This window comes from Microcaecilia unicolor, chromosome 6 (assembly GCF_901765095.1).
Source record: "Microcaecilia unicolor chromosome 6, aMicUni1.1, whole genome shotgun sequence".
Lineage (NCBI taxonomy): Eukaryota > Metazoa > Chordata > Amphibia > Gymnophiona > Siphonopidae > Microcaecilia > Microcaecilia unicolor.
Window position 1 is genome coordinate 143,684,467 of NC_044036.1, and position 15,671 is coordinate 143,700,137.

At 45.9% G+C, this 15,671-nt stretch overlaps 1 long non-coding RNA gene across 1 annotated transcript; it reads left to right on the forward strand.

Moving 5' to 3' along the window:
- Positions 1 to 177: 177 nt before the first annotated feature.
- LOC115472933 lies at positions 178 to 8,102 on the forward strand. The gene is made up of 2 exons (XR_003942581.1): positions 178 to 215; positions 8,046 to 8,102. It is a non-coding gene; the product is annotated as an uncharacterized LOC115472933 (long non-coding RNA).
- The last annotated feature ends 7,569 nt before the right edge of the window (positions 8,103 to 15,671 follow it).

The following is a 15,671-nucleotide window of genomic DNA, read 5'->3' on the forward strand; positions in this document are numbered from 1 at the left end:
CTCCGCGATGTCACTGGAGCTCGGGAGGCCACGCCTTCTCTTCTCTCATTGGTTGTTCGTACGTTTGCGGAACTGCGATTGGTCAGGGCAGGCCGCCTGTATTTCCGGTGGTCAGGGGCTGGTTTTCCTGCTGAGCTATTATTATCTGTACTACAGCGCGAGGAGGAGAGAGAGAGAGGGGTTTAGGGGTGTTGTAAATATGTCGGGTAGAGAAGGTGCGGTGAGAGTCGGTGTTTTATTAGTTCTTTATGTAGCGGTGTACACTGTGGGACCGGGGGGGAAGCTTGTAGCGTTAAGTGGCTTCATGAATGAGGCGGTTGGTCTGGCTGTCTCTTGTGCGTGTGACTGGTATAGGGCAGGATGCAGGGGCGGCCTGTGTGCCCGGGAGCGGAAGTGGGTTTTTCGCATGGTCTTGTTCTCTTAGAGGATGGTTTGTTGCATGCATTGGGTATGTTGTTGTTTTTTTTTTGTTACATTTGTTTTTATTTTTAGAAATTTTTTATTAAATTTTAATAACAGGGGTAGGAAATACATTTGTACCCCGCGCTTTCCCACTCATAGCAGGTTCAATGCGGCTTACATATTATATACAGGTACTTATTGTACCTGAGGCAATGGAGGGTTACGTGACTTGCCCAGAGTCACAAGGAGCTGCCTGTGCCTGCAGTGGGAATTGAACCCAGGTCCCCAGGACCAAAGTCCACCACATTCACCACTAGGGCACGGGGTACAAATGTAATAAATAAATACTCCTGTGGTAGTGTTTAGGCAGCTACTTTCATGGAGTAAACGTTGGCAGAGCGCAGTATTTGAGTTCGTTGTCTAGCATGCTGCATTTGATAATGTGAGTGATGGAAAGCTATAGTTGTAGGAGTGTCTCACGACCAACTAATTTTAACGAAGTCCACGTGATTCCCCCTGTTAAGCGGAATGCAATGCGTGGCAAATAGTTATAGGTTCCTTAAATCTATCTTCCGTGTTTCTAGTGCAGTGACAGTTCTGGGGGAACCCTAGTCTGTTTTCGGGATATCCACAATCAATACTCATGACATCAACTTATATGCACGGCTTCCTTGGCATTCAGGTCTGTCTCGTGTATATTCATTGTGGATATCCTAAAAACCTGGCTGTGTGGGATTCCCCAGAATCGCTGTTCAGAAGCATAACTATAAGTGAAAAGTTACAAATTTCATATACTGCCTTTTAGTAGTATAGCTAAAGCCCCTTAGTATTAAGTAGTGAAATTGGGTAGAAGAGGACACACTTCCCTTATAAGTGAGTTTAGGAAAGAGTAAGTAGAGGGTGGGTATGTGAATGCTAGGTATCAAGTAATGAAATGGATGTACCTCTGCAAGTGGTAATGGTGTACCAGAAGCAGATGGAAACACCAAGGGGAGTTAGGCTCATAAATACTTAAAGTTTTCAATGAAAAAAAAATTAACGTGAAATATTCTTGGAGGCTCTGCGCATATCCGACGTTACCTAATTGGTTGTAGATAATTAAATAATTCTGTATAACATTGTGTACCTTAAATAATTTCTAATCTCCAGTAGCTTCAGTTGAAGCACCTGTATATCATATGTAATCACCTTTGGTCCTACTATAGGTGGCATATTGAGATCTAAATACTGTAGTAGTAGTAGTAGTAGTATGTAATAAGTTATTCCATATCATCATGCTGATCAATCCATAGACTGGTGGGTTGTGTCCATCTACCAGCAGGTGGAGATAGAAAGCAAACTTTTGCCTCCCTATATGTGGTCATGTGCTGCCGGAAACTCCCCAGTATGTTCTCTATCTCAGCAGGTGGTGGTCACACACAGCAGCAGCTCTGGCTAGGCCTGGGGTTGAGGGCTCTTTTGAGCAAGTGCAAACCTGGTGGTGCCAGGTCCCTCCTTTTCTCCCCCCTCCCGCTGGCTCCGTTAAAAAAAAAAAAAAATTTTGAACGTCCTTAAAGGCGTTTATTTCGACGTTTATTTAAACGTTCATTGCAGCTACTCACTGGGACACCAGGTCGTTACAGCTCGGAGCGGAAAGCAGGTAATTTTTACCTTTTTATAGCGGGCAGGGGGTTCCCCGATTTATCTCCACGTGGCATATGGCGTCGGAGGGCGAGGACGTAAAGAGTCGCTCCCCGGATCGCTTGGGCGCTTCTAGAGGGGATGCGGGGGTCTTAAAGTCTGATTCGCCCTTGTTGGGTGACAGTTTTGTGACCGATGAGTGTCCCGGTCCTTCCTCCGGTGTGGCGGTTTTTCCCGCCATAAACGCCCATCCCCCACTCCTCGCCTCCGCCATCTTGGCCGGCCACGCGGCTCGGACGGCTTCTTCTTGGGCCGCCCTTGAGGTAGGAGACATTAATGCCATGAACGCCCTTAATTTGGGCGACGGCACAAAGGCGGCTAAAATTAAGCGCCGTTTTTCCCGCGCGGCTCCTTCGCGGAGTGTCGCGCCGGACGCCATCTTGGATGCGCAGCATGTCTCTCCCCCGCTCTTGCGAGCGCCGGTTGAGGGTGCGTCTAGGGCTGTTGCCCAGGCTGCGGAAGTGCACAGTCTGGGGGGTTTCTTCCCCGAGTTTATTTTGCTGCTGCATCAGGCCTTCCTTATGCAGAACGCTGCCCCTGCTCCCTCGTCAGGTAAAGAGGTTGAGGCCCCCGGAGGTAAACGCCCTCGGGTTGATTCCCAGGCCTTGGAGGACTTTGTCTCCTCCGATGTAGATGAGGGCAGCGTATCTGAGTTCTCCCAACGGTCCTTTGCGGATTCCTTGGAGGAGACGGATCCCCGCTCGGATGGAGCGGATGACCCCTCTGCAGCGCGACTCTTTGGCTCAGAGGATTTGCCCAACCTGTTTGTGCAGGCCATGGGCATTTTGAAGATTTCCTCTCCGGAGGACGTCTCTCCCTCAGCCCCTGTTGGCTCTGCCATTATGCTGGGGACGAAACGCCCGCCTAGAACCTTCCACGTGCATGATGCCATGCACACCTTAATTTCGGCTCAATGGGATGTCCCGGAAGCGAGCCTTAAAGTGGCTAGGGCTATGTCCCGCCTCTATCCTTTGCCTGTAAGTGAACGTGAGGCCTTTCTGTGGCCTACCGTGGATTCTTTAATCACTACGGTGACTAAGAAAATGGAGTTGCCGGTGGAAGGTGGCACGGCCCTAAAGGACGCCCAAGACAGAAGATTGGAGGCGGCCTTAAGGTCGTCCTTTGAGGCGGCTGCTTTAAGTTTGCAGGCCTCAGTTTGCGGCTCCTATGTGGCCAGGGCGTGCCTGACTATGGTGCAGCGGGCTTCCCCCTCGGATCATTCCTTGAGGGCTGATTGGCCGGCCCTGGAATCGGGCTTAGCCTATTTGGCAGACTTGCTGTATGACGTCTTGAGAGCCTCAGCTAAAGGCATGGCTCAGACAATCTCTGCGCGGCGGTGGCTTTGGCTGAAGCATTGGTCTGCTGACCACGCCTCTAAATCCCGCCTGGCTAGATTGCCTTTTAAAGGCAAGCTGCTCTTTGGGGTCGAGCTGGACAAAATCGTGACCGATCTCGGCACGTCTAAGGGCAAGAAGTTACCAGAGGTCAGGGCTCGGGCTAGTACTCGCCCTGGTACCTCCAGAAGACGGTTTCAGGAAGCCCGTCGGTACCGCCCGGGCAGGTCGGGCTCCTCTGCCCCCTCTTCCTTCAAGAGGAACTTCTCCCCCAAGCAGCATTCCTTTCGCAGAGACCGCCGTCCCGGAGGTGCTCCCTCCGGTTCTCCCCCAGGGTCTCGTACCCAATGACGGGGCCTTGGTCCACGCCCCAGTGCAGATTGGAGGACGGCTGTCCTCGTTTATGGGCGAGTGGACCACAATAACTTCAGACGCTTGGGTGCTGGAAGTCATCAGAGACGGCTACAAGCTAGAGTTCTACCGACCCTTAAAAGACGGGTTTGTACTCTCTCCCTGCAAGTCTCCGGTCAAAGCTGTGGCAGTGCAGCAGACCTTGGACAATCTGATCCGCCTGGGGGCGGTCGTTCTGGTGCCAGAAAATCAGCTTGGCAAGGGACGTTACTCCTTTTTCTTTGTGATGCCAAAGAAAGGAGGTTCTGTACGGCCTATCCTCGACCTCAAAGGGGTCAATTGGGCCTTGAAAGTTTGGCACTTTCGCATGGAGACCCTCCGCTCTTTTATAGCGGCAGTGAAGGCAGGAGAGTTCCTGGCATCCTTGGACATCAAGGAAGCGTACTTGCATATTCCCATCTGGCCTCCTCATCAACGCTTTCTGCGTTTTGCAGTACTGGGCCGACACTTCCAGTTCAGAGCCCTCCCGTTCGGGTTGGCTACTGCTCCGCGGACCTTCTCCAAAGTAATGGTGGTCATCGCGGCCTTCCTGAGGAAGGAAGGAGTTCAAGTCCATCCTTATCTGGACGACTGGTTGATCCAAGCCCCCTCTTATGCAGAGTGCGGCAAAGCTGTGAACCGGGTGGTTGCTCTTTTGAGCTCCCTGGGGTGGATCATCAACTGGGAGAAAAGCCAGCTGCGCCCGACTCAGTCCCTGGAGTTTCTGGGAGTTCGATTCGACACCCAAGTGGGCAGAGTGTTCCTGCCAGACAATCGGATTGTCAAGCTTCAGACTCAGGTGGACTAGTTCCTAGTAGCCTCTCCTATTCGGGCTTGGGACTACGTGCAGCTGTTGGGCTCTATGACGGCCACGATGTAAGTAGTGCCCTGGGCCAGGACTCATATGAGACCACTACAACAATCTCTGCTGCTGCGCTGGACTCCGATGTCGGAGGATTATGCTGTGCGCCTTCCCTTGGACCCAGCAGTGCGCAAGGCGCTGAGCTGGTGGACGCAGACAGACAAGTTGTCTGCAGGAATGCCTCTGGTGACCCCGGAGTGGATTGTCGTCACGACAGACGCCTCTTTGATGGGCTGGGGAGCCCACTGCTTGGGAAGGACAGCGCAGGGGCTCTGGTCTCCTGCAGAGGCAAGTGGTCTATCAACCTCCTGGAACTCAGAGCCATTCAGTTGGTGTTGTTGGAGTTCATCCCGGTACTGGCGTTGAAGCCAGTACGGGTCCTGTCGGACAATGCCACTGCTGTGGCCTATGTCAACCGCCAGGGAGGTACCAAGAGCGCCCCTCTAGCCAAGGAGGCCATGAATTTATGCCAGTGGGCGGAAGTGAACCTGGAACAGCTGTCAGCGGCTCTCTTTGCCGGAGTCATGAATGTCAAGGCGGACTTTCTCAGTCGCCATACCTTGGAGCCCGGAGAGTGGCAGCTGTTTGCTCAGGCGTTCTTGAGCACCACGAAGCGCTGGGGCCAGCCGAGCCTAGACCTGTTGGCGTCATCGGCCAATTGCCAAGTGCCGCGCTCTTTCAGCAGAGGACGGGACCCTCGCTCCCTGGGAGTAGATGCTCTTCTCCAACAGTGGCCGGCACAAGAGCTTCTCTATGTGTTCCCGCCCTGGCCCATGTTGGGCAGGGTGATAGACCAGGTGGCAAAGCATCCAGGCCGGATAATCCTGGTGGGTCCAGTCTGGCCCAGACGTCCCTGGTATGCGGACTTGATCAGGCTCTCAGTGGACCATCCTCTGCGGCTGCCAGTGGAGCAGGGCCTGTTGCATAAGGGTCCCGTGGTGATGGAGGATCCCCCCCCTTTGATCTTTCGGCCTGGCTATTGAGCGGCAGCGTCTGAGGAAGAAGGGCTTTTCAGACAAGGCATCGCCACTATGCTGAGAGCGAGGAAGCGCTCTACTTTTACTGCTTACGCCAGGGTTTGGCGTACCTTTGCAGCGTGGAGAAGCAGGCTCATTTTCTTCATTCTCTGCTCCAATTTCTTCAGTGTTGGCATTCCTGCAGAAGGTCTGGAGAAAGGCCTGTCGCTCAGTTCCCTTAAAGTCCAGGTAGCGGCCCTGGCTTGCTTCAGGGGCCGCCTGAAGGGTGCTTCCCTGGCTTCGCAGCCAGATGTGGTGCGTTTTCTCAAGGGAGTTAAGCACCTGCGCCCTCCTCTGCACTCAGTGGTGCCTGCGTGGAATCTCAACCTGGTGCTAAGAGCATTACAGAAGCCGCCTTTTGAACCCTTGTTGAGGGCATCTCTGAAAGACCTGACGTTGAAAGCAGTCTTTTTGGTGGCTATCACTTCAGCCAGAAGAGTTTCCGAGCTCCAGGCACTCTCATGTCGAGAGTTTTTTTCTGCAGTTCACTGAGGCAGGAGTGACTATTCGCACAGTGCCTTCTTTCCTGCCCAAGATTGTTTCTCGCTTCCATGTGAATCAGCAGCTCTGTCTCCCTTCCTTTCGTAGGGAGGACTCCCCAGAGGAATACTCTGCTCTGAAATATCTGGATGTGAAACGAGTCATCATCAGATACTTGGAAGTGACCAATGTTTTCCGGAAATCGGATCATCTGTTTGTCCTGTTTGCAGGTCCTTGTAAGGGTCTGCAGGCTGCTAAGCCTACAGTGGCAAGATGGGTCAAGGAAGCCATTGCAGCGGCTTATGTGGCCGCGGGGCAACTTGGGCATCGGCCCATACATTCTCCAAGCATTACCGCTTGACTGTGGCTGCACGGGCAGAGGCCCGGTTTGGAGCTTCAGTGTTGAGTTCAGGGATTTCAATGTCCCGCCCTGGGTGAGTACTGCTTCGGTACATCCCACCAGTCTATGGATTGATCAGCATGATGATATGGAAGGTAAAATTATGTATCATACCTGATAATTTTCTTTCCATTAATCATAGCTGATCAATCCATAGCCCCTCCCAGATATCTGTGCTGTTTTTATTCTGGTTGCATTTCAGGTTCAAGTTTAGTCTTCAGTTACTTCAGAAAGACTTCGTGTTCAAGTTTTTTCACTTGGATTCTTCAAGAGTTGAGACGAGTTTGTGTTACAGTGAGCTGCTGCATTCCTCTCCCCTCCGTTTTACGGGGCTGGATTGAGACATAAATTCTGCCGGCACTCCCTCCCGCTTCGTGCGGCTGTAGGGCAGCTTTGTACCCCTCCCGCTTCGGCGGTGTTAGGGTCAGTCAGCTCCTCCCGCGGTTGCGGTTGCAGGATAAGCCAGATCCCCCCGCATCGGCGGGTGTGGTGTCCCTCCCCCGCTCCGCGGGGATGAGCTGGACGGATTCCCCTCCCCCACTTGTGTGGGGATGAGCTGGGTTAATTCCCCTCCCCCGTTTCGGCGGTGGTGAGCTGGGCAGAGTGTCCCTTCGTGGGTGTAATTCTCTAAGTGCTGAGTCCTGCGGATGGAGCTTTGATATCGACATACTGAGGAGTTTCCGGCAGCACATGACCACATATAGGGAGGCAAAAGTTTGCTCTCTATCTCCACCTGCTGGTAGATGGACACAACCCACCAGTCTATGGATTGATCAGCTATGATTAATGGAAAGAAAATTATCAGGTATGATACATAATTTTACCTTAAAAGTTATTGCAGAGAAGTTATTGCAGAGAAATTAGTTTCACAGAGATGCCTATAGGAGCCACATTAGTGCTGGAAACACATTAGAAATATGTATTATGAAACAGCTAGATTTCAGCATTTTATGAAATAAATGCATGTGTGCTGATTCTTACCAAACGTGCAGCTAGCTACAGAAATGCCAAGTTATCAGTTCGAGGCTGGAGATCTTGGGATAGTCCTGGGTTTCTGATCACACCATCTGGGGTATTGTAGCGCTTGTAGTACTGATTTCAGCAGGTAGGATTAAGCACCACATACTGCTTTAGGATGTAAGGGAAACTTGGCTAGTCCTGGTTTTTGACATCTTGCAACCGGGTAACTTAGCATCTCAATCAGGAGTGTCTGTTGCATTTGAGCATCTGTTGTACTTAATCGGCTAGGTCACTGTTATACAACTATCCTCTGTATGTAGTTCAGTCAGAGCCTGGTCTTGGGGGAAAACATAAGAGCATTAGTGCTACAGGAGACTGAATGTAAAAAATACAACCATGTTCTATCTTTCTCTTTAGGAAGGGGAGAGTTTGGGAATGGGTCGTAATTGGGTCTGAATAGAGAACTTCAAAAAGGGACTTCTTAACAAGTAGCAATAACGAAAACATTCTTCTTAATGCAGGTGGTAAGAAGAAACCTTTAAAACAACCTAAGAAGCAATCTAAGGATCTTGATGACGTATGTGATTAAGAAATTTTGCTCTATTTATACTTAACATGAACCACAAAACATGTGGTTTCTGGGCTGGCTCATTTAGGGGGTCCTTTTACCAAGCCGCACTCAAAAGTGCACAGGTGTCAGTGTGTAGCCATTGCTATGGGAGCCCTTACTGCTAGAGGTGATAAGGGCTGCTGTGCTAATCATGTAGCATATGGTAATGTGCCCAAGCTACCTGATTAGCACAGGCGTGTCTCCTGTACTGGAAAGTAAATATTCTCCAGTGCGGGATTAGCGCATTCTTTGTTGTTGTTTTTTTTTTGTTTTTGTTTATTAGAGTTTAAAGATACAACAAACACAAACATAATACAGCATTAGAAAATACACCAAGCTGAGTTCAATTCTGAACTTTAGTCTGCAGGCGAAAGAAAAAGGTCTGAGGATTTCCATTTTTGAAGAGCAGAAGTGTGCCCAGTAAGAGAAGTTGCTGCAGTCTGCTCGTACTTTTTCTAGAGGAGCATCCAATGCCACCAAACCACCACGTTCACTTGTGAATTGTCCTTCCAGTTTGATGATATCAGTTTCAGCGAAACTGAAACCAAAAAGTCAAACAGTAACCTATCATGCGCTGAGGAGAGAAATGAGATACAAGTGGATTCCAGATTATATATTTGGGTAAAAAAAGGCTCGTGAAAACCAAAAATGGCTTCCAATTTCCCCCATACATCTGACTAATTTTTTTTTTAAGTATTTGGACTGTTTTAATGATTTTTTTTTTTTTAATTTTTTGTTACATTTGTACCCCGTGCTTTCCCACTCATGGCAGGCTCAATGCGGCTTAGGTACTTATTTGTACCTGGGGCAATGGAGGGTTAAGTGACTTGCCCAGAATCACAAGGAGCTGCCTGTGCCAGAAGTGGGAATCAAACTCAGTTCCCCAGGACCAGAGTCCACCACCCTAACGATTAGGCCACTCCTCCACTCCACAATGATGTAGAAAACCCTACTGGCTTTTGATGCCTGTAGAAAATTTCTCCATAAATAAGGGTTTAACCCCTCTTTACTAAGTTGCGCTTGTGCTGACACAGCGCCCATTCACTTTGGCATTGCCGTGCAGCTTAGTAACTGGGGGCACGTTTGTTAAATTTTGACTGATTATCTTTTCTGTAGAGTTTATTTTGGCAGTCAAAAGAGTATCCTTGTATTAAGACTGACAAATCACAATTGCAAATCCTGTTCTTGTATGATTTATTTTTGTTTTAAATTAGGTATACTCTAGTTGAGCCTTAGATTTGATCTCCTGATTTAAATGTGTTGTTTTTAAATCCCTTGTGTAAACACAGTAAAAGGCTGTTATAAAAAGGTACATTTGACCAGAATGTATAAAATCTTTCATCTTTTCCAATAGGAAGATAAAGCTTTTAAGGAGAAACAGAAGGAGGACCAGAAAAAGCTGGATGCAATGAAGAGTAAAGCTTCCCAGAAGGGTCCCATGAGTAAGCAATTGCAAAGTTGATAAGGATGTGAGATCATATGAATAAATGTGCATTAGGACTGCATATACCTCTTGATTAGGGTATCTAAAATTGCACATTCTTTCACTGCAGGTGGTGGAGGAATTAAGAAGTCTGGGAAGAAGTAACCTATTGAACTCTGCCCTAAGTTTTCTTAGTTGCTTTTTTTTTGTGTGTGTTTTAATGAGCAAGTCTTCAGAGCACAGCAGCTTGGAGAAACAACTTCTTTATTCAGAGCTCTTTGTACATTGTTTACAAGTAGAAATAAAAGTTTCATTGTCTTCAGTTTTTACACTTCATCTCCCTTTTGTACAAGTGAACCTGGTGGAATATTAAAACGGCACATAACTAAAATTGTGATCTTTAGAGACTGCTTTAGTGCACTAAGAAAAATAGTACTTCTGCAAGGGAGGAAGAGTCTTTGAGTTTCCCCAAATCCTGGCTTAGTGTTATATAGATAGACTTATTCCATTTGCATAGTTTTGCCAAAACTTTAAACTTCCTTTGATCTGTATTTGAATATATAAAGTTCTTCTTTGCCTCGGTTCTGTAAGCATAATGTCTTTTGATAAAAACAACTAACACCTCAAAAATGGTTGGCTGAACATTAATGAAAATGTGCTCAAGAAATCTTCCTGTCTCTGTTAAAAAAAAAAAAAATTGTGATATGATAGACTTTGTAATATATGTGAATTCAGGAAGATAGTGGACCTTAAGTGAGAAGGATGTGTTATAAACATTTTGCATGTCATAGGCCTTTTGTAGTGGAGCAATGAAGGCAGGAAAATTAAGTCTACCGGGCACTTAGTTTCCAATGAATTGAGGGTGTTTTGTGTTAATAAAAAATTACATTTGTGAGATTCAGGGCTTCTGTATTTTTTTGAGTTCAGAACTTCGTAGTTGGGCTAGTTAAGGGGAGGGAAAATAACTCATCCACACTTCATTATACTTTTTTTCCTGAACAGAAACTATTGAGAGAGCTTACCTTTTGTGTGTGGTGGTGGTGGTTTAAAACACCTGTGGCTTGTTCTGTGTTTGAACCAGGAAGAGTTGTGTTGGATGCCATCAGCTTGTGCTGTATACAAGTTTGCTTGCTCCAGGGTCAGGGTGTTGCTGTGTAGCAAACCCACAAAAGGAGCCTTTGAAAATATGATTACCACTCTGTCTTCCATGCTGCAGCTCCATGAGTGGGGGAAGCCTTCTGGGCTAAGATGCTTGAGAAATGATTCCTTCCTGTCCTTTTGAGGTGGGCTTTCACAGTCCTAGGGTTACAACTAGTGCCATTATTTGATTTGATGCGGAAGCCTTTTGGTTACTTCTTTTGTTGTAGGAGTTGAGGCTTTGTGATACAGGCTTTGAAAGTTTCATAGAATGATACTCCTGTGCTGTCAACTTTCAACAAACATGACCTCCACTGTCCTCTCATTTATCAACTTAGGAATGTAGTTTAGGTCACTCCTTAGCGCCCCGAAATTCCGGCTGTAGTTTCTCCCTGCCAGATTCAACATTGAATGCAACCTTCAAAATTTATATCACAAAGCTTCTTCTAATCCACATGCTTGATCATGTAGGAGAGAACTGATGAGTTCTAAAATTGCTCTCCTTAAACATCAGAGTTCCAATACAGCCTCCCACTGTTACACCTGAGAACAGGGACACAGATTACCTACTCTTTAAATTGGGCTCCCGGGACCCAGCAGCCATACTGGCAGTCACAGTATGTGTATATTAAATTAACGGTTGACCATATAGCGGTTTACCATGAATGCTCTCTAAATCAGTTCAGCCGATAAATACTGTAAAGCATCCTTAACACAATCAGTGGTAATATGTACTTAGTAAATTTATCTCCTGCAGGGCCCATCCCATAAAGCAGGCTCTACAGTACCTGTTATCACAGTGCTGGTACATGCTGTTTTGTAAATGATTCTAACTGAAAATACAAGTGAAAACAATAGTAACTCAAGGGGTCTTTTGCTAAACCACGTAAGTGCAAAAATGAAATATTGAAGGTGACAAGTTTAATTGTGAACTCTTTGTAACATTCGCTGATCATACTCAAAACATCACATCAATGGTTTATTTTCGCTTTGATAATTTATTATTAATCATGATATTTGAAACCATCTTGAAAGCGATGCAATAGCCATGGATAGCTTATCTTTTTACGAGCAGTTTTTGTTAGTTTGGTACCTGTTATACAGTTTGGTTTTAAATCAAAAATACATAGCTTTGTCTTTGGCTATTCTGGACATTCTAATTTCAATGTTTTTGTTATACTTTATTACAAAAATTCTATAAAATTTATTACAAACAAAAATACTGCGTTTTAGCTTATAAATCACAACAACCTGTTACAGACAAGATGGCACCTTTCATAGGGAGGCTTGTAAGGAATCATTTCCTTAATTATGTATTTCCTATGTATAAATTTTAGACTAAATGTCAACATGGTAGATCTGTACCATAGTGTTGGGCTTTAAACTGGCTGTTTATCCTTATGGATTATGGTTTTCAGTGGAAAGACAAGGGATTGGGCGCATCCTAATATTGCTGTCTCTATTGTCATGGGGAAATTCGGTGTTGATGATTTTTAATATCGCTGTATGAACTGGCTTCCAAAAGTTTAAAAATTGGCTTATGGATTATGGTTTTCACTTGTATTTCAGTTAGCTCTTTGTAAATGATTCTCTACCACTGATATAACAGGTTGTCTATTGTAGAGGGACCGATTCGGGAATAATGTCAGGAATTACTTTTTCAAGGAGAGGTTGGTAAATACCTGGACTGGCTTCCTGTGGGAGGTGGTGGAGGTGAAAACAGGGAATTCAAAAATGCATGGGATAAACACAAAGGAATACTATACAGAAGGCGTGGAACCAAAGAAGCTTAATGGTGATTAGATGGCAACACCAATAATTGGGAAGCAGAGCTAGGGCTGAGCAGACTTCTATGGTCTGTGCCCTGAAAATGGCAAGAGTCAAAAAGCAGCAAGGCAGGCGGTCCGCCAAATCCAATATGGAAGATAAAACAATAGTTTTTATTAATAGATTAAAAGCTTAATGTATTAAACTTTTTTTTTTACAAGGTCTGTGCTGTATCTGAAAGTGGCAAGGACAAATCAAGTATACATAGTATAAGGTATGGTGTGATACTACATATGTGTTTATCTTGTTGGGCAGATTGGATGGACTGTATAGGTCTTTATCTGCAGTCATATGTTTTTAATGAATATTACCTCCATATGTCATAACTGGTTCCCACTAACAAATCCTTAAGGATTTGTTAGTGGGAACCAGTTACGACATATGGAGGTTTGAGTCTTGAGGTCCCACAAGTGAACGAGTTAACAACTTGCCAGAGAGTGGTATTTAATGAATATTAGCCACAACGAAGGTGAAAGTGAGGAGAGTTCCAAAAGACCAAGGCAAACAAGGAATAAAAGCGTCCAAGAGTTTATTTGCCAAAATATATTGGTACAAAGACACTACATAGCTGTGTTTCAGCACAAAGCCTTCCTCAGGGGTCATAGCAAATAAGCTCTCAGAGCCTTTTACTCGTTGTTTGCCTTGGTCTTTTGGAACTCTCTTCTCTTTCACCCTCGTTGCTGCTGCTTGACTGTGGAAATTCTGAGGACCCCCTTTTTTTCTTGTTTAAATGAATATTACAAAACTAGTGATCCACTAACAAAAAATTTTAAAAAAAAGCCTCAAAAGAGCTCCAGGGAGGAAGGAGACTGGCTCGAGGTGTTGCAGGCAACGCTCTACCTATGCTGACTTTTACATAAGTACAGCATTGAGGGCCCCTTTTACCAAGCTGCGGCAAAAGAGGGCCTGTGCTGGCGTCTATGTGTGTTTTTCACACGCACCAAGGCCCCCTTTACCACAGCGGGTAAAAGGGAAGTCTCTCTTTCCTGCAGGAAATGGCCATGCAGCAACTAAAGCACTTACCTGGCGGCAGGGCTTTTTTTGAGGGGGTACTTGGGAGTACTGAGTACCGGCACCTTTTCCCTTGTCTGCTAATATTGACCTATGGACTCCCAAGTTTTAATGAAAGACCTCAAGCTCTACACAACAATTCTGTCTTGTCAATGATTCTGTGACTGGTTGCAGGGGGCCTGACTATTGTGGGGTGGGTCCCTCAGTGATCACCCCACCCATGAAAGGTGGCCTGGCATTTGAGTACCGGCACCTTTTTCACTAGAAAAAATGCACTGCCCGGTGGTAACCAGGCAACATGTGGCACTACCCAATTACTGCCGGGTACACTCTGGCACTACAAAAGTAAATCTATTTTTGTAGCGCTGGACATGACGGTGGGCTAGAGGTAGGAAGTACCACCGGGCTGCTGCGGTAACCCAGCCGTACTTCCTGTTTAGTGAGCACTTACCGCCGCTTAGTAAAAGGGGCCCTGAGTAAAAACTATACTGAATAGTCTTGAGTTGCATATTGTATCTTGTGTTTTCTGTGGACATTGGATTATGCATTAAACTTGATGAATGATAAGATTATGAACCTTTTCAGATATTCTGAAAGTTGAATGCTGTGGGAAGGTTTTTTAGCCAATGATGAAGGTTAGATCTTTGTGACCACATTTAGCTTTATAAACCTTTGGGTTTGGAGGTTTTTGAAGCTTTTCCTTCCTTTGACATATTATATGGAACACAAGTCTTTTTTTTTTTTTTTTAGTTTTGTAATATTTTCTCTGTTGAAGTTGTGATACTAGACCCATTGTTTTGATATAGTGGATTCTATGTTTTAATGAATACACAGTCCCACCACATGTGGTTAAAAGTTCCTTTACACTGACAACCTTGCCAACATAAAGGGGATGTTTCAGGTAAGTCCTTTATGAATAATTTCAGGATTTAAATATAGGGGCTCATTTTCAAAGCACTGAGGTCTCCTTTTACTAAGCAGCGGTAAGCCCAACATGAGCTTACTGCTCGCTATACAGGAAGTGCTACAGGGTGTACCCGGTGGTAATCACCGGGTTAATGCCGGAGCCTTGACTGCCACCTTAATGGGTGGTGGTAAGGGCCCCCCCCCTCCCCCCTAAGCAGCAAATGCTTTACTTGCCACCCAGCCGTTTCCTGTCAGAAAGCGAGACTTTCCTTTTACCAGCTGCGGTAAAAAGGAGCCTTGGCGCTCGTGTAAAACACGCGCTGACGCCAGCCCCCTTTTGCTGCAGCTTGGTAGAGCCCTGTTTACTAAGCCGTGCTGTAGATGCTCTAATGATAGAGACACCCATTATATTCCTATGGGTGGCTCTAGCATTAGCGCATGATAATTTTTAGCACGCGCTTAAAAGGTTTGCGCACCTACAGCACAGCTTAGTAAAGAGGGCTCTAAGTCCTTTGAAAATATGCCTTATAGTCACTTCGAGATTTTTAATTGAGTTCTTATTCTACTCAGTGATATGGAACATTTGAATGTAGCCATACATTTTCCCAGAAGGAATCATCTCCATTTTTGTTTCTGCTCTTTTCCCATGTGGACAAATAGGTTTGCACTATGGTAGTGTTTGAGATTTTGTTTAAACATTGATATAATTAAGATATCAATTCTTTTGGTGTAACTTCCCAAAAAATAATGTTTCCCAATTAGTTGCAGATCTTCAATTTACTTAAATCAATCAGTTGTTGCTTGTAAGAGGGACATAAACCATATATTATTATTATTATTAGCATTTGTATAGAGCTGAACACGCAGCGCTGAACACCTGATACAAAGAGAGAGTCCCTTCTCAAAAGAGCTTACAATCTAAGTAATACAGACAAACAAGACAGTTACGGGTGAGGGAAGTAATGGGTGAGAAGGGAGGAAGGGACAAGGGGAGGGCAATTGTGGCTAGGAGCTAAAAGCAGCAGTGAAAAGGTGGGTTTTCAGCATAGATTTGAAAACAGGTAGAGATGGAGCTAGACGTATAGGTCCAGGAAGTCTGTTCCAGGCATAAGGTGCCGCGAGAGAAAAGGAGCAAAGCCTGGAGTTAGCAGTGGAGGAGAAGGAGGACGACGAGAGATTTGTCAAGCGAGTGGAGGTCACGGGGAGGAATGTAGGGAGAGATGAGAGTGGAGA